The sequence below is a fragment of the Monomorium pharaonis genome, chromosome 5 (genome assembly GCF_013373865.1).
Source record: "Monomorium pharaonis isolate MP-MQ-018 chromosome 5, ASM1337386v2, whole genome shotgun sequence".
Taxonomy (NCBI): Eukaryota; Metazoa; Arthropoda; class Insecta; order Hymenoptera; family Formicidae; genus Monomorium; species Monomorium pharaonis.
The window spans coordinates 13,986,064-14,000,370 of record NC_050471.1 but is presented as its reverse complement, the minus strand read 5'-3'; the positions used below and the strand labels follow the sequence as shown (position 1 = coordinate 14,000,370).

At 28.0% G+C, this 14,307-nt stretch overlaps 1 protein-coding gene across 6 annotated transcripts in view; it reads right to left on the bottom strand.

The window, feature by feature from the left end:
• The window catches only part of LOC105834580 (protein hunchback), a 43,080-nt gene that overhangs the window by 23,646 nt on the left and 5,127 nt on the right, over nt 1-14,307 (bottom strand). For 5 of the 6 annotated variants that reach the window (XM_036287588.1, XM_036287584.1, XM_036287585.1 and 2 more), the window contains one exon: nt 1,646-1,783. The gene's annotated coding sequence lies outside the window, so the exon portion shown is untranslated. Of the gene's footprint in view, nt 1-1,645; nt 1,784-6,817; nt 8,475-14,307 lie in introns of those variants that run through there. The other variant, XM_012677163.3, reaches the window with a different exon arrangement.

Here is a 14,307-nt window from a genome sequence, read left to right as displayed (position 1 = left end):
GGTCTCAGTCCAACCAATATCAAAGCTGAGCTAGATTCTGCTCTGGGAGAGTCTGCTCCTTCGTTTACAACAGTAAAATATTGGGTGGCAGAGTTTAAACGAGGCCGTACAAACGGCTGCCAAGAACATCACAGTGGTCGACCAAATGAGGTGATCATGTCAGAGATGGTGAAAGAAATCCATAAAATGGTTTTGGATAACCGTCGACTGAAAGTGCGTGAGCTAGCAGACACCGTAGGCATTTTAAAAATGCTATACATCGCATATTGACTGAAAATTTGGAGATGAGAAAGCTGTGCGCAAGATGGATGCCGCGTTTGCTTACAGTGGAACAAAAACAGCGTCATGAGAATGTTTCAATCGAGTGTTTGGCGATGTTTCACATTAATAAAGCCGAGTTTTTGCGTTGATTCATAACCATGGATGAAACATGGGTCCATCTTCACACCTGAGACGAAAGAACAGTCAAAACAAATGGACTGCAAGGGGAGAATCGGCTTCAAAGAAGGCAAAGATGGTTCTTACTATAAACAGGGTATCGAAGCTATTAAATATCGCTGGGAAAAGTGTATCGAGCTAAAAGGAGAATATGTTGAGAAATAAAGATATTTTTTCCCAAATTTTTTGTGTTTTCTTTGTTAAGTCGGGTACTTCTGGAACGAGTGAGTCCCAGATGCGGCACAGTAATAAACGGACACAGCAGGCTAAGTGAAACGGACACAGATCAAATGCGCACAGACCAAATGCACACAGACCAAATGCGCACAGACCAAATGCGCACGGACCAAATGCGCACGGACCAAATGCGCACAGTCGCAAACCTATGTGGTGCAGAGAATGCTTTGCACGCACACACACACGCACACACACACACACACACACACACACACACACACACACACACACGGGGGGGTGGCAAAGGGGGGCTCCTCCTCCCTCCCGCACCCACCCCGTCGGTAGAGGTGCCCGAAAAGTCGCAACCCATGTAGTAAGTTTGTTGGTTACTGTGTCCGTTTGGTCCGTGCGCATTTGGTCTGTGCGCATTTGGTCTGTGTCCGTTTCACTCAGTCTGCTGTGTCCGTTTATTACTGTGCGCATCTGGGACGCTCCCTCTGAAACTACCCTCGTAGGTATGTACATACATTCTTGACATGTTGAATCTGGAGGCTGCCCAAAACAAAAGCATTTTTTCGCTGTGCTACTACTGGTTATACTATGCTAATAACGTTTCCCCGAATCCATCATATATATATAACAATATTATGTTCTCACCTACAGTTATATGGGAAAGTTTTCATGGAAAATGTGTAAGATGTACAATATATAGAGTCATACAGTAATGAATTAAAGATTAAAAGAAGATTTAATTATAAATTTCAGTTTTCTTACGGTTACAGAATTTATGACAATTGTTTTATATTATGCATTTATCTTTTAGAAATAAAGTTTAGAATGTGTAAAATTTAAAATGTCTACTATACAATTTTATTCTTTAATCTTTTTATTTTTTAAACTTGTACTTTTATGTTCCACTCTTAATTATAGTCATGTAATAAAAAATGTGGCTATAAACATATTTTTATAAATTAAAGTACATATAATAAATCGAGATTAAATTGAAAAAGAAGTTTATGTGATTACTCACCATGATTCCATCATCATAGGAAAAAATGTTTCTCGGCTACCTTTTTGCAGATTGTTCCTTGACAACAATGAATCATTGTTATTGTTGAGTCTATGCGTATTAAAGAATCTAAATTTTCTTTTTCTATCTCGTTAGAATCTGTAAAATGTAAAATCGGAGAAATTAAGAACTTGAGATGACAATATACCATATACTCTCTAAATCTGAATCTGTAAAATTATTTTTGATATTTTACTGATTTTTAGCATTACATATTTCTAACCAAGGTAACAAGGTACCAAGGTACCAAGGTATATTAACATAAATGTCATTATAGCTTGAATATTCAAAAGCTTGTAATTTTATTAATTTTTAATATTTTATTATTATTTTATTAATATTTTTGACATTTATATATGTATCATGTATTTATATTTATTTATGTTATATATTTATTTTATTTTTATTAACTTATACTTTTCTCGCGTACTAATATTCATCATTTACATTACAAAATAATTTTTTATATATTTTAGTTTAATAAAATTGCATGTAGGCACATTGTGAGGCCCCTCGAACGACAAACTGGTTTTGCGTGTGTATGTGCATGTGAATCTGTGAAAAATAACTTAAGTAAGCTTTTTCGTGCAAGAAATTTCGAGATCTCAGAATTATCAAGTTTATTATATTTTTTTCGCGTACCAATATTCATCACCTACATTACAAAATAATTTTATTTTAGTTTTATAAAAGTGTATGTAGGTACATTGTGAAGCCCCTTGAACAATAAACTAGCTTTATGTGTGTGTGTACACGTGAATCTGTGAAAAATAACTCAAGTGAGCTTTTTTGCGCAAGAGATCTCGAGAGTTGAGTGTACCAATTTTAATCGGACTAGTCGTCGATTTGGTCGCAATTGAAAGCTCACATCAATATTATATAATAAAATTGCTATTAGATTTTTTATTATGATTTTGATTTCTGAGATATTTTAACTGAAAGTGAATTTGACAGCTAAATTCCAGATAAAGCTTAGTAGCGCCGCGACATTTCCACAGTGAAGTTTGCATCATGCGGCACGATTCTTTATGTAGTACTTGGCGTGGCGCCGCTGCCGCGTCGCTTGATTTCAAAAATATTCTTAAGACATTATAAAAGTAATATTATACTTATATTGCACAAATAACGTTTCCATAAAATATGAAACGCAATATTGTATTTAAAATATTTCCGAAACGTTTCTGAAAGATTGCATAGGTATTGAAAAATTAGATTACAATAAAATAGCTGCCATACGAAAATTTTATTGTATTTGATATTTTTGTTACTAAATAATATACTTTTATAAAATGTTCTATACTTTTGTCAAAACATTACATATGTATTTTCGGCTGAAATTAGTGATCTGATTTGAAAATAATTGTAACGCATTTTACGACTTAAAACATAATTTTTTCTGTGTTTAAATCATGTAACATAATTTTAATTAACTTTGTCACCAAATAAATCCCGAAAACATATATTTCTACAAATTATTCCACATATTATTTCGCATATGTGAAAGTCAGTAAAAAAACTGTAAATTTATACTTATTTATAAATATATTATTTAATTATACATGTTTCATCTTTCTGACATCTATTAAATTCTGATCTATAACAAATATGTATTCGTAAACATCAAGTATACATAGAGCATCACGAAATATTAGTCCGAATACAATCCTCGAGGTCAAGCAACGTCGACGGCGGCTAACAGTTGAATAGGTGACCGTTTTTCCGTTTGTAAAAATTAAGCTACAATAAATAGATGTAACTATGGGTAGTCGCGAGATTTGTGCAAAGTGGGCTTAAGCTGCACGACACATGTACCTAAAATATTTCCTAAGATGTTTCTGTAATATTTTACATGAATATATGTTTTAGAAATAGTACTAAAATACTGCAGAAAACGGTCAACAAAATTGTAATGATCGCGGACATTGAAACGTTGCAGAAATAGTCACGTAATATTTCTGTGATATTGCTGTAGAAATGTAACATTTCAAATAAAATGTTTTGAAAATATTAAATGCGAAGTGAGTCGTTACTAATTTTAAAAAGTAACTCGTTACCGTTAGCGTTACTTATTATTAAGAAAGTAGTAATTCATTACTTTTTCGTTACTTTATTTTCTTTATTAAAATTAATATTTATTGGAAATCTATACGTTTTATAGATCGAGTCTAACTAATTCTAAAATGCAATCACAAAGGAATAATAGAAGGATTTTTATTATTACATATATATATATATATATATATATATGTATGTATATATTTATTTATTATATTATATGGATATTAATATATTAATATTAATATAGATATACATTTTTCTAATTGCACGTATAATCATTAATATCACATTAATCTAATAACAAAAGTCTTTTAATATTCATATGCAATCTAACATGTAAAAAAATAAAAAGCATCACAAACATTAGACTTTAAGACACATTCAGATCTTGACAAAAATGAATAAAAAACAGAAAGACAGAAACCAATCAGAATTCGTGCTAATAATAAGTAATAGAAACTTTTTGTTGTACAGCTTATTACTAGCTCCAATTGGTTTCTGCCTTTCTGCTTTTTATTTTTCTATCAATGTCCGAATGTGCCTTTCTTATTTTATCTGAAGCGCGCGATTTACTGAATAAAGATATAACTTACAAGGTAACGATAAAAGTAACGATTAAATTTGTTACCGTTAGTGTAAAAATGTAACGATTTTATCGTTACCATTACAAATAAAAAAAAGTAACGATTGTTACCAAAAATAAGTAACAATTACAAGTAGCGCGTTACTTTCCAACTCTGTTTATAATTGTAATCATCAGTAACTATTCATTTATTGTTATAATTTCAATAAAGGGAAAGGTTTTCCCTTTCTTTCTTTTTTTAAACATTGGACATTCTTCTGATTTGAAATTGTATATTTTGGCTAAACAGCATTATCTTCTAGAGCAAGTTAAATCAAGGTAGTACTTTGAAATTCTAAGTAAGATATAGGTTACGATCACAACAATAATAGAAAAACGTATAGCATGTTAAGAGGCGATCTTCTAGTAACTTTAATAGGTAGACATTACGAAATGGAATTGAAAATATCCAATAAAAGACGATAACAAATTGTCAGGACATTATAGATACATAAATTTAGCGTGACATTTCTTGCTAACAAAGAATTCATAAATTAATTATATAAAAGTATACTTTAGTTTTATTAGATTATTCTAATTATTAGAGTACAAGAATACAAAAACATTGAAGTTTTATAAATGCTACTATAAATAATGTAACAAGATAAAAATAGAAAAATCACAAGAGTTGTTTTAATAGAAAATAAAGCATAAGATACAAAAAGATGAATTGAAAATTAATTGAAAAAGATGAATTGATATCAGAAATATTAAAAGATGCGCAATACAGATTTTGTTAATGAAATTTTTTAATACCATTATATTATTTCAATTGTCACTTACATAAAAATTGTCGGCAACAAAATTTGTTAGAAACAATAAGACAAAAATTATTATTTGTCAAAACTTGTTTTTAAAATTTCTTAATAATTATATAATTTGTCATTAATTATGATAAATAGCGGTCAAAAATAAAATTTTAAAATAGATTAGAAATGTTATATACGCATGTGATTATATATGGAATTCATAATATGTTTAAATATCATTATTACAATTAAAATTTAGTTAAAGTAGATTTCCTTTTTTTATGTATATTAAAAAATTATATAAATGTATATATATATATATATATATAACATCTTTAATTTGTACTTAATGTATGAAAAATCTTTAACATAAAAATATATACGAACATTTAAGTACACAAACACGAGCACACCAATCATTAAAATGTGTATTTATGCATGTGTTATACATAAGTTTTTAATTTATCTATTTAGAACTTTATTTTAAAACAAATTATAATATAATATAATATATATTTATGTATTTAAATAAGTATATCTTAGCATATAATAATAGGAAACATTATTTACATAAAGATAAATTAAAAAAATAAAAGTTTGTGAGTACATCTATATGCAAAATATGATTTATATTAAATAAAAAATATATAATAAAGTAATGTAAAGATTGATTTACAAACAAGATAAATACGTTAATGGTTTCCATGTTACTTCTTTTGCGTGATATAGAAAAAAAAATAACACAAAAGAAGTGAAAGAAAAGAGTAAATATGAGAGATGACATATTCGTAACTTTTTGTTCTCTTGTTTCTACATACTTAAGAAAATTTTTGAACAATTTGCAAAAATCTTTGCAATTTGTTCTCGTATTTATGCGATTGTATCTATTAATCAATAGATACAATTGCATAAATACGAAAACAAATTGCATTTGTTATACTCGACCAAGTGATTATTCTTTAATTTTTGGTTTTGTTTCATTTTTATTTGTGAAAATTGAGAAAGTTTGTATTTGCGATTTTATATTAATAAGTACCAACGTTTTATTCATAACGAAATAATAAATTTATATATTTAAAAAATGTTGATAAACAATATATTTTGAAAAATTGTAATTGACACTGAAATAATTATAAATTTTTTTGTAAATTTGTACTTTTTAAAGTTTATTACATTATTTTTTATATTACATTATTTTTTTGGAACTTTGACAGAATAATTGATTGTTATTTAATTGATAAAATATTTAATTCTTTTCTTTAAAATCCTTTCTTATTTATAAGTTGAATCGATAATAATCAATACTTTTATGGTATGTAAACTAAATAAATAGTTTCAATGTTCAAGGATCAAAACAGTGTATCTCGAAGAAAGTATAAATCAAAATTCAAAATCGCAGTTAAGTTACAGACACAGCCTTGAAAACAAAATTCCTTATTCTTGTTTTTATGGATAGTTATTTCAAATTTACAAATATTATTTTCTCATCACTCAAATTATTTAAAATTTTTCGCAAAGATAATTTCAGAACATTTTATAAAATTGATAATTAATATTGTAAATCAATGGAACATCGCGCATGCTAATGGAACAAATATTAATCAATTTACTCAAATAAGATTTGAGAGATAATTAAATATTGTTTATATAAGTAAAGAATTTTACTTTGTGGATTATTAATAAAAAATAAATATCTGATCAAACCTGATGTATTATTCTTCGGTTCTGATTTAGTGATTTCTTTTTGATAAGAGGCATTTAAAAGTGCAGAATTTAACACTTAGAAATATATCAAAGAATCACTAAGCACTTAATGAAAGTCACCATATGTTAACACGCATTGCTCTTATACATACATTATTAATATAAATTTGAGCGTTTTAATAATACTTGAAAAGAACAACACGCGAGCTGCGTACAAACTAAGAAAGACATACTGCTAAGTCTTAAAATGAAATAGCCGCTTATTCATTGGTTTCATTGATGGGGAAGTGTCATTTTCCCTCTCTCGTCCGTCTGTCCAATCACGACCGTTGTTTGGATTAATAGAAGATTGGCGCATGTGTACACTACGCACACACAAAAACGTTGTTTCCTTTTCTCTTATCACTTCTTCATTCTCTTTCTTCTTTTTTTCCTTAGAATTCAAAGATAGAGGCAATCTAACATATCTTTTAATAAAAAATTGCTTTATCTACTGCTTAAATAATACTTGGTAATAATTTTTTTAATCATATTAATAGAACATAAGTAAAAGACTAATGGCTTAGATTTGTTACCGCTTAAGTTATATCTTAAATTCTTGACTGTTATTCTTAGCTGATTTGCTTACTGCTTAAATTTTTTGTGTGCCATGGCCCTTATAAAGCTGTTAACTGATTAAACCGCTCGAAGATTGGTAGATAAATAAAAAAATACGCTTTCTATATAATTATTAATTATCCTTTTATTCTGCAATAAGTTTTAAAATGCAATATAAAATAAACCATTTTATGGCACAATAAAAAACTATGTAAATATTAATGGTTAATGATGTATATTAGCATTACGAAGAAACTGAGTATATACTTGATTATATATTTATCCTTTTTTATAGAGTTGTGTTATTTTAAAAATAAAGTATACAAATAAACACTCAAAAAATGCAATTTTTATAAAAATTATATGTGTGTAAAATCTAGCTGAGATGGATAAATAATCAGCAAATATGATATATATATGTATTGCACCTAATCAATCTAGCTGATAGAAAAGCAATAAAATTCCAAAATTCTATACGTGATAGTCAAAATTCTAGCAGATACAAAAATTAGCAATACATTTTGGTTGTGATATCAAGAAATCTGTCTATATCAACAAAAATTTTTTTTTAATAAATAAATATTAATATTTATCTTATGTTTTAATATATCTTTCTTCGACAAACAATTAATAATAAAAACTTGAAAATAAAGGGTTTACTAATTCTACAGATTGTAAATTTTATTAAACATTTTCTCTAAAATATGTAAAACGTATGTTTAAAAAATAACATTTTAATATTTATAGTTTTTATCTACGTTCACTGAAAAAATATTTTACTGCTTTTTAGAAAAAAATTTTAATAATTTTTTGGTATAGTGAATACCGGCAAGGAGACAATTATGCATTTTATTATAATAGTTATTAAATAGTTTATTAAATAGTTATTAAATGATTTATTAAATACTTATTTAATAACCCGGGATTTATTTAATAACCCGGGAAAAAAGTTCGTATCTAATTATGCATAATTATATCATATTATGTATAATTACATATAATAAAATCAATTTATACATTAATTTATATATAATTATATCAAAATATTTATAACTTTATATCAAATTATGCAACATTATATTTTTGAGTGGATAATTATATATAATTGTATCAAAATATTTATAATCCCATATTGAATTATACAACATTTTATTAAAATTACTTTTCGAGTAAATAAATATACAGGGAGTCCCAGAGCATACTGGTCACTGTTCATAAAAAGGTAGATGGGATCGAGATGAACATAAAAGTTCAATATTGTTGTGGGTTTGGTCTGCTAATAATCGAGATATAAATTTTTTAAATTATGCGAATGAGAGCGCGCCTTGCGCGCCGAAGGAAGGGCTCGAGCCGCTCGAGCCATAGCACGGCCTACTGTTTCAAACATTGGCTGCCGGCGGCGGCGGGGGAAAGAAGGAGAAGCGTGGCGTCGTCGCCGTTCCCACGTCTCGCCGCACCGCGCCTAAGCTTGCGTCGATGGCTGCTACGCACACTCGCGATTACATGACGAGATTATAAATTATTAATAAAAATAGGACAAATTTAAATCGTAATAAACTTTTGTAAATAAGAAAGTCGAAAGAGAGAAAGCGATGGAAACGTATGGAACCTGCAAATAATATAATATTTGCCGCATCAAATTCTCTCATCGTTTTTTATGGAATATTAAATTAACGAAGATTTATCACGATTGATTTTTTATACATTCTCCTTTCGTAACCATCTTATTAGAAAATTACGAAATGCACGAAATACTATCCCTAATATGCACTCTTTGTAAAATAACACGATAGAAAAATATTCACGTTTGATCTAACGACTTCAGGATAAATTATTCGATACAATTTCTACGGTAATTATAGGTAATTAGAGATTAATGTTATGTGAAGTATCGTTAGTATGGTTAACTAGAAATGATTTTCTCTTGTATATGATAGAGAACTTCGAATTTCTTCTATCGTTAATACATTATAAGTCACTGAAAATCTGTCGTAATTAATAATGCAATTAAAGGTAGAAGAAACTGTAAGTTTTCTATGGTTATAAAAGAAAATCCTTCGTTGTGTTAACAATACATGATATTGAACATTAATTTTTGAGCATAATTATCGTAGCATTGCGCCTAAGCTATCGTGAAATCGTTACATCAAGAGGAAATATTTTTCTGTGTTATTACAAAGAGTGTAACATACTATGGATAAGCATTTTGCGCATTTTAGTATGACACCTCTCTCTCCCTCTCTCTCTTACTCTCTCTCTCTCTCTCTCTCTCTCTCTCTCTCTCTCTCTCTCTCTCTCTCTCTCTTTCTCTCTCTCTCTCTCTCTCTCCCCCCTCCCTCTTTCTCTCTCAAGCACTACGTAGCACACAAATACAGTAAATATTATCACGTTTAACAACATCTTTAGTTTGTACTATTCTACTTTCATTATGTGTAATTTGAATAAAATTTTAACAATTATCATTTCTTTATATTTTTAGTGTACACACGATCGAAAAAAAAAAATATCAAAAATTATCACTAAAACTGCGATGAATAATCAGCACGATACTTTCTTTCTGAGTGTCGTATCGTGTTTAATGTTAAAAATGTTAAAAAATAGTAATCTTGTTAAAAAAATTTTATGACATTTAATGAAACTCTAATAATATTGATTGGAACTGTTGTTGAAAATGACGTTTATCGTGTTTCTGTAAATACTTTAGAGGAAAAGATATTCCTGCTAAATTACAAAGTATAAAAGTACAAAGTTCAATTTTACATACAAATCAAGAGTAAATAAAAAATTCAATAATGAATAAAAGAATTCAGAGTTTCTTTTACCTTTAATTGCATTATTAATTACGACAGATTTTCAGTGACTTATAATGTATTAACGATAGAAGAAATTCGAAGTTCTCTATCATATACAAGCGAAAATCATTTCTAGTTAACCATACTAACGATACTTGACATAACATTGATCTCTAATTACTTATAATTACCATAGAAGTTGCATCGAATAATTTATCCTGAAGTCGTTAGATCAAACGTGAATATTTTTCTATCGTGTTATTTTACAAAGAGTGCATATTAGGGATAGTATTTCGTGCATTTCGTAATTTTCTAATAAGATGGTTACGAAAGGAGAATGTATAAAGAATCAATCGTGATAAATCTTCGTTAATTTAATATTCTATAAAAAACGAGAGAATTTGATGCGGCAAATATTATATTATTTGCAGGTTCCATACGTTTCCATCGCTTTCTCTCTTTCGACTTTCTTATTTACAAAAGTTTATTACGATTTAAATTTGTCCTATTTTTATTAATAATTTATAATCTCGTCATGTAATCGCGAGTGTGCGTAGCAGCCATCGACGCGAGCTTGGGCGCGGTGCGGCGAGACGTGGGAACGGCGACGACGCCACGCTTCTCCTTCTTTCCCCCGCCGCCGCCAGCAGCCAATGCTTGAAACAGTAGGCCGTGCTATGGCTCGAGCGGCTCGAGCCCTTCCTTCGGCGCGCAAGGCGCGCTCTCATTCGCATAATTTAAAAAATTTATATCTTGATTATTAGCAGACCAAACCCACAACAATATTGAACTTTTATGTTCATCTCGATCCCATCTACCTTTTTATGAACAGTGACCAGTATGCTCTGGGACTCCCTGTATATCATTATATCAAGATATTTATAAACCCATATTGAATTATACAGCATTATATTAGAATTCTTTTTTGATTAAATAATTGTATATAATTATATCAAAATATAACTCCATATCATATTATTCAAAGTTATATCAGAATTTTTTCAATTTAAATTATATACAAATTTATATATAATTGTATCAAATTAGATATCATTATATATATGTATGTATACCTTTATGTTTGATTAAAATATATATAATAATGTGTTTGCATTAAATTTGCATAAAAATACTATTTTTATATTATAGAATAAGTAATTTTATTTTCATATATGTATGCGCGCGTTTACAGAGTTTATCGTTCACATAATTAAAGCACAGAGATAGCACAAAGATAGCACAAAGATTCAAAAAGAACTCAATAATATGTCATCAATTATGAATTCTTTTTAAGATGCAAAAAGAATTATTTTTATAAAAAAGATCTAAAAAAGAATTCATAATTGGTGACATAATTGGTGACATACAATTGAATTCTTTTTGAACTCTGTGTGCTATCTGGGAAAATTATAATAATTTCTATTGCATATTATAAATTTTATAATTTATAATATTTTATAATTTCAGACAAATTTTAATAAAAAATTTTTTTTTTATTAATAATGTTGATTTTTTTATTGCAAAATTTGAGCAATATTTTTTTACATATGTATAAAATATTTTATATAAGAATGTTGTGTAAATGAATACAAGTATAAATAAATAATCTTCTATTCATAAAAATATATTTTAATTTACCATATCTACCACAAAAATGTGATTCATTAAATGGGACCTATTAAAAATTTAATCTAATTATATTTAAAAACATATAATTATATCTAATTATGTGTGCATATGCACTGAGAGAAAATTGTCTAGTATTTGCAATTATAATTGCATAATAAAATAATTATAGTTGCAAATATCATTTTTATAGTTATTATTGCTATAATGTTAGTGTAAATAACCATATATGTACACTGAAAAAAAAGATTAGTAACACGAAGTAGAATCGAGTTAACTGAACCTAAATTTCGGGGTTGTATATGGCCAACTAAGTTACTCCGTTAGTTGAACTAAATTTTTTTATTCCTTCAACTTGTTTTTTGTATGAAAGCAACTGAAAGTAAAGTTTAATCAGCTAGTTATGAAGGTGACTCACTACATTGTTGAGGTGTTAAAGAAACGTACTTATTTAGTCAAACATAGTAGCATTTATTGGCAGAATGAAGTAACATATACAGTACAAGGAAGTAGTAATACGAAATTGTTTCAACTATTCCGCAAAGTAACTACAACCCTGTAAAGTTATAGAATGTATCAAGGATAGAGCACATTTTACTTTTTTCTTGAGTTGAATTGGTAAATTATAGTGTTGCGTAGAATAATATTATATGTTCTTTAGCCTTTTTTATAGGTTGCGCGAATTCATCTTAACTATTGATTGAAAAAATGGAAACGTTAATCTACCTCATTCTCCAAACAAAAATAGCTCCATTTATTTTGCAATTAAATCAATTTTTATTTTCAACTATTCCGTTAAGTAATACTAATACTACCAAAGTTTTTATTTAAAATAATTGTACAGCTAAATCTATTTGCTTTTAAATGGAATTAACAAAGAGAGTGATGGAATAATCCAGTATTACAAGTATTGTAATCGAGTGTGTGGTTAATATTACAATATATATCTTTGCTTCTCTTAATAAAGAGAGTTTAATACAATTTACACGCTTTTAAAAGCTTTAATATTTTGCAAAACATGTTAACTGTATTAAGAGAACTTTATATATATTAACCCATACACAAGTATATTACGATATTAATCTTACTCTTGATTGAAATACTTGTAATATTCTACTCCATCACTCACTCTCTTCGTTAATTTTAAAAAGCTAATACATTTAACTGTACATTTATTCGAATTAATAACTTTGGAATTTATTATTGCGTAATGAAATAGTTTACATAAAACATTAAAATTGGTTCAGTCGCTAAGCAATTGGAGTCTTTTTTCTGCAGAATGAGGCAAAAGCTTTTACGAAGCATGTTTTAAGAGATTGTTTTAAGGTCAATAATATGATAAATATGAAACTGTGATGGATAAGAAATAACATGCACATGTGTATAAAAATATAAAGATATATTCTCCAAAGATTATTGCAATACAAAGTTAAACCTATTATTTAAAAATATCCGTACGTTTTTCATGTTATACATATTCGTACAATACGCATAAGCGTTTATAAATGTAAGATGTAACACAGCCTCTATGTTACAGACATCAGTATAAATAAAATTGTGCGCGCGTATTGGCATTAAAATACTTAATATAAAAATACTTGACTTCTTGAATTAATATTGTTATGATAGCAATGACATATTACTAATAGCTATATAAGAATACGAATCAAAAAGTATTACACGTTAACAAGGAACGCAAGTTTCCCCATCAGGCAAAATATGTATATGCAAAGGTTTATTATAATTTAAACTCTTAAAAGTACGAAGACACCATTCTGATGTATCTTCTATTGAAAATCCATGCACATGTCTAATGAAACTTTTAGTTTTCATATTCAAAAGAAGAAACGCAATATCACGCTTATTATTGCATAATATATACTTAATTTTTCCGAACTGAACTAAGTTATCTATTGTATCAGTAATTAAAAGCATGTCTATTTTATAACTAGTTCCATTAATTATTACAAATGAAAGAATGTGTTCATATTCATATAATTCGCCTTCGGTTACAAAAGATTTAAATAAGTCATAGTCCGAAAATTGCTGAATATGCTTTATTAATGTATGCGAACCAAATTTTATTCGATCCTCAAATCCTTTTTTTGCTTGTAATCTTTGAGCGAACCTAATTTGATTTCTAATAGTTAAAGTGTAACAAATATTTTTACGTGACCGAACAACGCGAGCATAATCTTTTAATTCTTTATGTTTAGCTTCGAAGCGTAAACAAGATATAGCATAAATAGGTCCACATTTTTCAATTACTGTAGGATAGTGTATGAGAAAATGAAACTTTGGTTTCAAAGGTTCGTTAAAAATTTTCATATATAAACTATGATGTTTCGAAATTAGTGATCTTAGTAATTGTATTGTATCTTTTGTAATGCAAGTCTTCAAAAGTATGCAATGAATTTCTCGCAAAGTTAAATACAAATCCCATGTTTTATTATTTTGAGGTATCAAATCACCTAT